The 10,713-nt window shown below is 41.3% G+C and overlaps 1 non-coding gene across 1 annotated transcript; it reads left to right on the top strand.

The window, feature by feature from the left end:
- Nucleotides 1-532: 532 nt before the first annotated feature.
- LOC113723307 (small nucleolar RNA R71) lies at nt 533-639 on the top strand. The gene has a single exon (XR_003456953.2). It is a non-coding gene; the product is annotated as a small nucleolar RNA R71 (small nucleolar RNA).
- The last annotated feature ends 10,074 nt before the right edge of the window (nt 640-10,713 follow it).

The raw sequence follows: 10,713 nt of genomic DNA on the forward strand, positions 1-10,713 counted from the left end.
TGGTGGTGGGCGAGGATGGTACTGCTGTTGGTGTCCTTGCTGTCTATTTGGCACAAAGTTAGACTGCCTATTTCCTCCATAGCTAAGGTTGGGGTGATCCCTCCAACCAGGATTGTAGGTGTTTGAGTACGGGTCGTACTGCTTTCTTGGCGCGGGCGCGTGGCCAGCCATGTTCACCTGTTCTGCAGTTTCTTCTTGAACCAGTGGACACATTTCCGTAGGATGACCTACGGCAGTGCACACCCCACACACTTTGACTTGTGAAGCACTCCCCACAGCTAATTGTCTTACGAAAGATGTTAATTCGGAGATCTGCTGTTGGATAGAGGACGTTTCCACCTCATTCACCCTACGCGTCGGGATGTCCTCTCTTGAACCAAACTGCTGTGAGTTCTCAGCCATCCCTTCAATCAACTCCCATGCTCCTCGAGGGGTTTTGTTCACCAACGCCCCTCCACTTGCAGCATCGATTATGCTTCTGTCCCTGAAAAGCAACCCCTCATAGAAATATTGAATGAGCAGTTGCTCACTTATCTGATGTTGAGGGCATTTGGTGCACAGTTTCTTAAATCTCTCCCAGTACTCATAGAGAGACTCGCTAGGGTGTTGTTTGATACCACATATCTCTTTCCTCAGGCTCGCAGCTCGAGACGCCGGAAAGTACTTGTCCAGAAATTTTTTCTTCAATTGATCCCACGTGGTGATACTACCAGGCGGTAGGTAGTAGAGCCAGTCTTTTGTAGAGTCCTTCAAAGAGAAGGGGAAAGCCCTCATCTTTATTTGCTCTTCTGTAATTCCCGGAGGCTTCATACTGTTGCAAACGACGTCGAACTCTTGCAAGTGCTTGTAGGGCTCCTCACCTGGTAGACCATGGAAAGATGGCAATAGATGAATTAGACCAGATTTTAGTTCAAAGGGAGTGTCATCATTTAAATGTGGAAAAGTAATGCACAAGGGCTGCTGATTTAAATCAGGAGCAGCCAACTCCCTTAGTGTTCGTGCATTTGCCATAGTGACTTCCTCTCGGTCTGAATCACTTGAATTGTCACCAGACAAATTTGTCGGCTCAACCTCTGGATCAAGTTCCTGAGGAGCAATATCGTATTGCTCCTCCCTGAGCCGCCTGGTTTCTTTTCTCGTTCTACGCGCGGTCTTCTCTACTTCAGGGTCGAAAATTAATTCGCCTGTACGAGAAGAGCGAGGCATAAACTAGAAAAATACCAGAAAAAAATTAACTTAAAAAGAAACAAATGATTAACGCCAGTCCCCGGCAACGGCGCCAAAAATTGACAGGTGCCGAGCCTGTGCAATAATAAATACCTACTCGAGAAAAATAAATTTTCTGTGTATAGTAGTGAGTAGGGTCGAATCCACAGGGACTGGAAAAAATTCGATTCTTTTCAAGTTCGGGACACGGGGGATTTTTATCAAGATGAAATTAAAAATAAATAATTAAACAATTTGACTAAAAATAATTAACCAAAATAAATAATTAATTAATACAATTGTAAATAGCAATTAAATAAATGATAAATAAATTCTAGCCAAGGATACAACTACGCAGACACAGTCCATTCATCCGATCATTGATGCAAAGAAGGTTCACGTAATTTTATTAACAGGTTAGTTATAGTCGCCGATAAACTCTAGCAACCAGCTTTTCCATAATTTATTGATAACCAAGGTACGACCGCTGATTACCCCTAACCAGGAAATACTCCTAGGTACGACCGTAGGAACTAATTTCCTAATTGCATTAAAAACTAGAAAAGCCTAACCCAAATTAATAACACGCTACGAGGGTTATTTAAATCAGATTGCATGTCCCCCTAATATGTGAAAATACTAGTTGTCACTAATATTAACCAACTAAATAATTACGGATTCAATTGATTAATTTGACAGGAGATTAATAAGTCAAATTGCACATCGGGCCCTTGATATCCAATTAACAAAATAATCCCATGGAAATTAAAATAGAAAACATGCAAATATTAATAAATTAAGGAACACGTAAAAACTAATTAGATCTCACAGATAATTGGGACTGCGTCTTCGCGTTGATCCTTGACTAGAGGAGAAGATTAGCCACGCCTCATAAGAAAATTCCCACGCAATTTAATTGAACTCAAAGACATTTATCTCTTACTAATAATTAAAAATAAGAATTATATTCTCTGTAGTCTAATACAATCAAAATAGTCTCATGGAAGAGAAGAAGAAAAACTCCGCTGCGGAAATGTGCCGCTCTCCCACATATAAAAACAAGCCAAATCGAAACTTCACTCCACGCTTACAGAAGAAAACATTCCTTCCCTACCTAATCAACTCCACCGAAAACAAAAGCAAAGCCAACTATGGTTTGTCGGTTTCTCTTTTGACCAAGTGCACACGTTCACAAATAAGAAAGCAAGACCACAAATGTGCAAAGAAAGCAAACTTTAGACAATACAACTTATTTGCGGTCCCCACCAACTTTGATATTTTGTCTAGCCAAATTGAATTCCCAAATGCAATTCCATTCTTCTTCGTTGGTTTGCACCGGAATTGTGTAAAGCTTCACAATAATCTTCTCAAGAGGTTTCTGCTCCAATTTCTGAAATTATATCCAAATACCAAATATAAATATATTTTGACAATTAAAGCAAATTAAAGCAATATTTGGCAATGATAAAAAGGAAAATTAACAATAAAATTACTAACGATTAACACCCTATCAATTCCCCCCACACTTAAATCATGCTTGTCCTCAAGCATGGGAACACTAAACTCAACAATGGCTAACTCTCATTTCATTTACTGCCAAGCTACGCTTATCCCAAAATCAAGTTTTAGTGGTTAAGTGTCAAGACATATTTCTCCCGGTTAGCTCCTGAAATCATAGACTCGTCCAATTCATGGCTAAGTCGTCTAAGAAATCAAAATATTAAACTAGCAAAAGTTAGCAATTGGGTCAACTGAAAATCAAAATCTCAACATTGAAGAACAAGGATCGGCAGGCCAACATGATCATAAACTTACTTATTATTTTCTTTTCTCTTTTTTTTTTTTTTTTTTTTAATAAATGCTCAGTCCCAAGCTATTCAAGTCTTTTGACGTGAACTCTGACATTTTTAGATGAAAGAGCCCAGTTACTCAACTCTTCACAGCTTCAGGACTAACTACTCATATATATAGTCACTTTTTGACGCGAAAGTCGACACTTGTGGTGAAGACTCCCGGTTACTGGGTGACGACACTAGCGGAGTAGGGTCATTTATTAATCACAATTAAAGCACCAGAAAACCAGATAATTAAAGATCATGGCCCACGTCATCTCCTAATATGGAGAACTAAGATCAACAATTGCCTAATCTACACAACAATTGCTAGTAAAATATTTATATTGCCTAAACAATTTAACCACAATTTGCACCAAGTCATTAAACTCATGATATTCACCAAGATAACATGCTTTTACTTGCCACTTAAACTAAATTCATAGAATAAATCATAACCAGCAATAGACGAGTGAGATGCCACATTTATTCATCAAAACACTAGTAAGAAAGGCAGCAAATTAAAGAAACACCAATCAAAACTAAACCCAAATCCCCCCCACACTTAAATCACACATTGCCCTCAATGTGATAATGAAACAGTAAAAATAAGAAGAAGGACAACGAAACTCCCCTGAAGCTGGTGCCAGCTATTAGCACCTGTAGTTGGAGGAGGCGAAGCGGAGGTCAAAAGGTCGAGATCGTGGTTTCACCATTCTTTCCAAATTGCACTCCAAACCACAATAGACAACAGTTACTAATGAATAATGGAAACAAGAAATTCAAAGCACTAACAAATGAAAAATCAATTCAATGAACAAAATGCACACTGCATTCACTCGCAAGTTATACAGATATCTCAACACTTATAACAAATGCAATCAATAAACACTCGTGGTTCCAAACTTAGCCAAATGTAATAATAATGCACCTCAAAATCACCCCAATCAATGTAGTAATTGAAATGCAAACAGACAAAAGGCTCTCATATAAGGCAATTGAAGGCAATCTACTTCAATAAGTAAATTTAAGTGTTAAAGGCACCTCCCAATTGAACAAACAACTGTAGCAAATTACCCACAGTTAGACACAAAGTACAGCAGAATAAGTAAATCACACGACTAACCACAAGTCAATCTACTAAATAAATAAAAATCAAGCAAAGTGAAAAGAAACAAGCAAAGTAACACAGAAGTACCCAACTAAGGAGGAATAGAAATGTCAGGTAGTCCAAACACGCAAAATTTTCAAAAACGTACTGTAATAAAAATAATAAAAACATACTGCAATAATAAAATAAGAAAATGAAAAAAAATAATAGAGAGAGATTGAGGCAGGCGCGTGCATACGAAGCCAGTGGTGCGATGAAGGTGGTGGTTGTGAGAGAGAAGAGTTTGCGGCAGCTGGATCTGGTGGTGCGCGGCTTTCGGGGCTTCAGGCGGATCTTGGAGGCGGTGGCTATGACAAGGGTGAAGGAGGTGAGATGAGCTGGTGGTCACCCTTGGCGAGGAGAGCCGAGGCAGCGGCGAGAAGAGCTGGGGTGGGCGGCGGTTGCGGCAGCGGCGTCCGGCGTGGGCAGCGTCGACGAGCGGCAGGGAGGAGCGGCGCGCGAGCCAGTTGCCGCGGCTGCCGTGGGTCAGCGGAGCTTCTGGCGGCGGCGAATGAAGAAGAAAAGAAAAGGGGGAAAAAGGGCAAGCAGCGGGGAAGAAAAGAAGAAAGAAAGAAGAAAAGAAGGAAAGAAAGAATACAAATTTTTTTTTTTTTGAGCATTCTGGACAAAATCCGGATTTATGGCCGGATTTATGGCCGGATTTGCTGCAGAAAAAGCTGTTTTCTGCAGTTTTTCCTCCAAATTTGCTTGGCCAACCTTCCACATTCAACCTACTTCATGTTCTTTGAATAAAATTCAAATTTAATATGATCATGCATGAATATAACTTAAACATGAAACACTTTAAATGCATGAAATGCAGCAATTGAACATGAAAACTCCCTTTTTTTTTTTTAATATAAACACCCTTGCAATTGAGATCATTTGCATGAACTCTTGCCATTGCCACCTACAAAACACACAAACATTAATCGAAGAACTAAAACTTACTAAAAACAAGCCAACATGAAGAAAAGTAGAGTTGAAAAGTGGTCCAAGCCTTCGTTTTTAAAAGGATCCGAGGTCGGATCATTGTGCTCAGAAAACGCGGCTCAAGAAAACGCGCCTCAAGGTGCGTTTTGTGAAGTCGCGTTTTTTTCACAAAACTTGCAGCATCGAAAACGCGACTATGTGAGAAAACGCGACTTAAAATCGCGTATTTGAAGGCGCGTTTTTTGTTTCTGAACAGGCTGGAAAACGCGACTTGGTAGAAAACGCGACTTCCTGTCGCGTTTTTAAGGCGCGTTTTCTTAATTATAGGCGCAGATTTGAAAACGCGATTCAGTGGCGCGTTTCATTAAAAAATGCGTTTTCTGCTGCAAAATTTAGCAGAAATTCAACTTTGGAATAATTACAAATGATACCCCAATTTCCCAAAATGCATCATAGATCATTTCTATGTCAAAATAAACCATTCACGCACATGTAAAATGATCTAAACATGCATTCTAAACCTCTTTAATGCATCAAAAACCACAATTACTGAATTTGAGGTATTGAGATCTTTGATCAAATTTCGCCTTTTTTGCCTCATTTGGTCACTTTTCCAAAACCTTGAAGTTGGAACTTTAATGCGTGCCTTCTTCGCATGGGCACGCCATGATCACCTGTCCTGATCATAGTAGAGAAAAATATCAAATTTAAGCAATACCCAGATGAGAAACGACATATTTAACGAATCGCACAACAAAAACCAACAAAATCAAAAATTGGGTTGCCTCCCAAAAGCGCCTCTCTTTAACGTCTTTGGCTAGACGGAGTCCAGAATTTGCTTAAACTAAGCAAATCGGGTCTTCCAGTTGCATCATCTCCACCCGTTCAATTGGAAATCCTTCATAATACGGCTTGAGACGGTGACCATTCATCACAAATTTCTTCTCCGTCTTCAAACTTTGGATCTCTACTGCACCATAATGAAAGACATTAGTTACAACAAAAGGGCCAATCCAACGAGAACGTAATTTACCTGGAAATAGTTTCAATTTGGAGTGGTATAGTAAAACTTTTTGCCCGCAGACGAATGTCTTCCTAGAGATCTGTTGGTCATGAAAGATCCGATTCTTCTCCTTATAGATCACTGCATTCTCGTATGCTTCATTTCGGATTTCTTCCAACTCTAGTAATTGTAACTTTCTTTGAATTCCGCCTTCCTCGATATCCATGTTGCATTGTTTGACCGCCCAAAATGCTCTATGCTCAAACTCGACCGGGAGATGACATGGCTTTCCAAATACCAATCGGTAAGGGGACATGCCAATGGGTGTTTTATATGCCGTCCTATATGCCCATAGTGCATCATCTAGTCTCACACTCCAATCCTTCCTATCGGGTCGGACCATCTTTTCTAGAATTGATTTGATCTCTCGGTTCGATGCTTCCGCCTGACCATTTGTTTGAGGATGGTAGGATGTAGAGACTTTGTGCAAGACACCATATCTCCTAAAAATTGCAGCGATCGTTTTGTTGCAGAAATGAGTACCCCGATCACTTACAATTGCTCGCGGCATCCCAAAGCGAACAAAAATATTAGACTTAACGAATTCTGCAACCACTTTGGAATCATTAGTGCGGGTAGCCTTTGCTTCTACCCACTTCGAAACATAATCTACAGCAAGCAATATATACAAAAAACCAAAGGACGAAAGAAAAGGACCCATAAAATCAATTCCCCAAACGTCAAAAATTTCAACAAAAATCATTGGGGTTTGAGTCATTTGATCCCTACGAGAGATATTACCCACTCTTTGACACTTATCACATGACTTACAAAATGAGTAGGCATCCTTGAATAGAGTTGGCCAATAGAATCCACTCTCTAGCACCTTACGAGCCGTTCTCTTCGGTCCAAAGTGACCTCCACATGCAAAAGAGTGACAATAGGCTAGAATAGATTGAAATTCAACTTCACTTACACATCTACGGATGATTTGATCAGCACCCTGCTTCCAGAGGTAAGGATCATCCCAAATGTAGAACTTTGCATCGCTCCTCAACTTGTCTCTCTTTGCCTTAGGCCATCCTGTAGGAAATTTGTCAGTGACTAGAAAATTAACAATATCTGCATACCAAGGCAAAGATGAGTTAATAGAAAATAAATGCTCCTCGGGGAATGCTTCTCTCAATGGGATGTCATCTTCGACGACTTGTACTCGACTCAAGTGATCTGCTACCAGATTCTCCGCCCCTTTCTTATCTCGGATCTCCAGGTTGAACTCCTGTAGCAACAATATCCACCGTATCAATCGCGGTTTTGCCTCTTTTTTGGTCAACAAATACCGCAAAGCTGCATGATCAGAAAAAATAATAACTTTAGCACCAAGTAAATAAGACCGAAATTTTTCTAAGGCAAAAACAACTGCTAAAAGCTCCTTTTCGGTGGTTGAATAGTTCAATTGAGCTCCGTTCAAGGCTCGAGATGCGTAGTAAATAGCATGAGCTGCCTTTCCTACTCTTTGACCCAATACCGCACCAACTGCATAGTCACTGGCGTCACACATGATCTCGAATGGGAGGTTCCAGTCAGGGGGTTGGATAATAGGTGAGGTGGTCAATAACTCCTTTAACTTATTGAATGCCCCCTTACATGTTTCATCAAATTCGAAGGATACATCTTTTTGCAAAAGTTGGAACAAGGGTGCTCCAATTTTCGAGAAGTCCTTGATGAACCTTCTATAGAAACCTGCGTGACCCAAAAAGGAACGAACTTCCCGCACACTCGCGGGGTAAGGTAAAGTAGATATAACATCTATTTTTGCCTTATCAACCTCAATACCTGTAGATGATACAACATGACCCAAAACTATCCCGTGTTCAACCATAAAATGACATTTTTCCCAATTAAGCACGAGATTAGTTTCTATACACCTTACTAAGATCAATTTCAGGTTATCTAGACAGTTTTCAAAACTTTCACCATATACACTGAAATCGTCCATGAAAATCTCAATAATTTTCTCAACATATTCTGAAAAAATACTTACCATGCATCTTTGGAAGGTAGCAGGTGCATTACATAATCCAAATGGCATCCTTCGGTATGCAAATGTTCCAAATGGGCAGGTGAAAGTAGTCTTCTCTTGGTCCTCGGGTGCGATGGCAATTTGAAAATAACCTGAAAATCCATCCAAGAAACAATAGTAAGCTCGACATGCTAATCGCTCCACCATCTGGTCAATGAAAGGGAGGGGAAAATGGTCCTTTTTCGTGACGGCATTTAGCTTTCGGTAATCGATACACTGTCGCCATCCGGTGGGCTTTCGAATTGGTACGAGCTCACCCTCTTGGTTTGATTCCACTGTCACCCTTGCCTTCTTCGGGACCACCTGTACTGGACTTACCCACGGGCTATCTGATATTGCAAATATAATTTCAACGTCCAGCAGTTTTAAAATCTCTTTCTTTACGACCTCCATCATGAGAGGATTTAATCTCCGTTGAGCTTGCCGTACGGGTTTAGCATTCTCCTCGAGTCGAATTCGGTGCATACACACCGCAGGGCTAATTCCCTTGATGTCGGCGATGGTCCATCCTATCGCCTGCTTGTGTTCCCTAAGAACTCGAAGTAGTTTCTCTTCTTGAACCTTTGATAAATCCGCGGAGATGATCACTGGAAGTGTCTCCCCTTCACCTAAGTATACATACTTTAGGTGTTTCGGCAATGGTTTTAGTTCCAAGACAGGTGCCTGCACCACAGATGGAAGTAATCTTTGATGAGGTTCGGGTATGAAAATCGGTGCAAGATCATACCTTGTCTTCGTGGTTGGTAACGTTTGCAACGATCCAATCACGCATTTAAACTCTTCACTCAACTCTACCCTAGAGGTCGTTTCGGATTCAAAGTGCCTGGTCAGGACGACCTCTAGTTCATCCCTGCCTTCAATTTCAAAAACCTCCTGTATAGCAGGGTCAATAACATTTACCGAGAAAACAGAGCCAATATTTGAATCGGATGGATATTTCATGGTCTCAAAGATGTTAAAGTGAACAATCTCACCATCAAATTCCATAGACAAAGTACCCTTATTAACATCAATTTTGGTTCGGGCTGTACTCAAAAAGGGTCTACCTAACAACAAAGGTGACGGATCACGGGAGTGTTCATCCTCCATGTCGAGCACATAAAAATCAGCTGGAAAAACCAATTCATTAATTTTTACCAAAACATCTTCAATCAACCCGTCAGGGTATGCATTGGTCCTGTCAGCTAATTGAATTATTATCCCAGTCTCTTTCAAAGGGCCTAAGTTTAAGGAGGCATAAATGGACTTTGGCATGACATTAATTGAGGCTCCCAGGTCTAACATGGCCTTCCCAATCAAAGTATTACCTATCCTACAAGGAATAGTAAACATACCTGGATCTCCGCATTTCGGTGGAAGCTTTCTTTGTAGAATTGCTGAAACATTCTCCCCAACTATAACTCGTTCATCCCCCTTCAACCGCTTGCGGTTGGCACACAGGTCCCTCAAAAATTTTGCGTACCTGGGTACTTGTTTAATCGCATCCAGTAGGGGTATGTTGATCTCCACCTTGCGAAAGATCTCTGAGACCTCTTTTTCCTTGTCTTGCTTCTTTGGTTTCTCTAACCTGCTAGGAAAGGGAGGTGGATTAGTTTTAGCTATAGGAATTGGGTTCGAGGGTACCTTTGCATTTTTGTTACCTCTGTCCTCCTCTTCTAATTCTTTCTCGATCCGTTCCTCGTCCTTGTCTTTAGAAATCACGGGTTCGGGTCCTTGAACTTCCTTCCCACTCCTTAAGGTCATTGCGCTTACATTCTTTGGATTCGTCTCAGGTTGAGATGGCAACTTCCCTTGAACTTGGGACTCCAAACGGTTGATTGTTATGGCCATTTGATTCATTTGATTTTGCAATGATTGCACCTGTCCCAGTTGATTCCTCATGCTTTGCAAGTCTGAATCCGTCTTTTGTTGGTTAGCAAGTAATTGCTTCATCATTTCTTCCATGGACGGACTTGAGTTTGAAGGGGGTGGTGGTGGTGGTGGGCGAGGATGGTACTGCTGTTGGTGTCCTTGCTGTCTATTTGGCACAAAGTTAGACTGCCTATTTCCTCCATAGCTAAGGTTGGGGTGATCCCTCCAACCAGGATTGTAGGTGTTTGAGTACGGGTCGTACTGCTTTCTTGGCGCGGGCGCGTGGCCAGCCATGTTCACCTGTTCTGCAGTTTCTTCTTGAACCAGTGGACACATTTCCGTAGGATGACCTACGGCAGTGCACACCCCACACACTTTGACTTGTGAAGCACTCCCCACAGCTAATTGTCTTACGAAAGATGTTAATTCGGAGATCTGCTGTTGGATAGAGGACGTTTCCACCTCATTCACCCTACGCGTCGGGATGTCCTCTCTTGAACCAAACTGCTGTGAGTTCTCAGCCATCCCTTCAATCAACTCCCATGCTCCTCGAGGGGTTTTGTTCACCAACGCCCCTCCACTTGCAGCATCGATTATGCTTCTGTCCCTGAAAAGCAACCCCTCATAGAAATATTGAATGAGCAGTTGCTCACTT

This window comes from Coffea arabica, chromosome 5e (genome assembly GCF_036785885.1).
Source record: "Coffea arabica cultivar ET-39 chromosome 5e, Coffea Arabica ET-39 HiFi, whole genome shotgun sequence".
Classification (NCBI taxonomy): domain Eukaryota; kingdom Viridiplantae; phylum Streptophyta; class Magnoliopsida; order Gentianales; family Rubiaceae; genus Coffea; species Coffea arabica.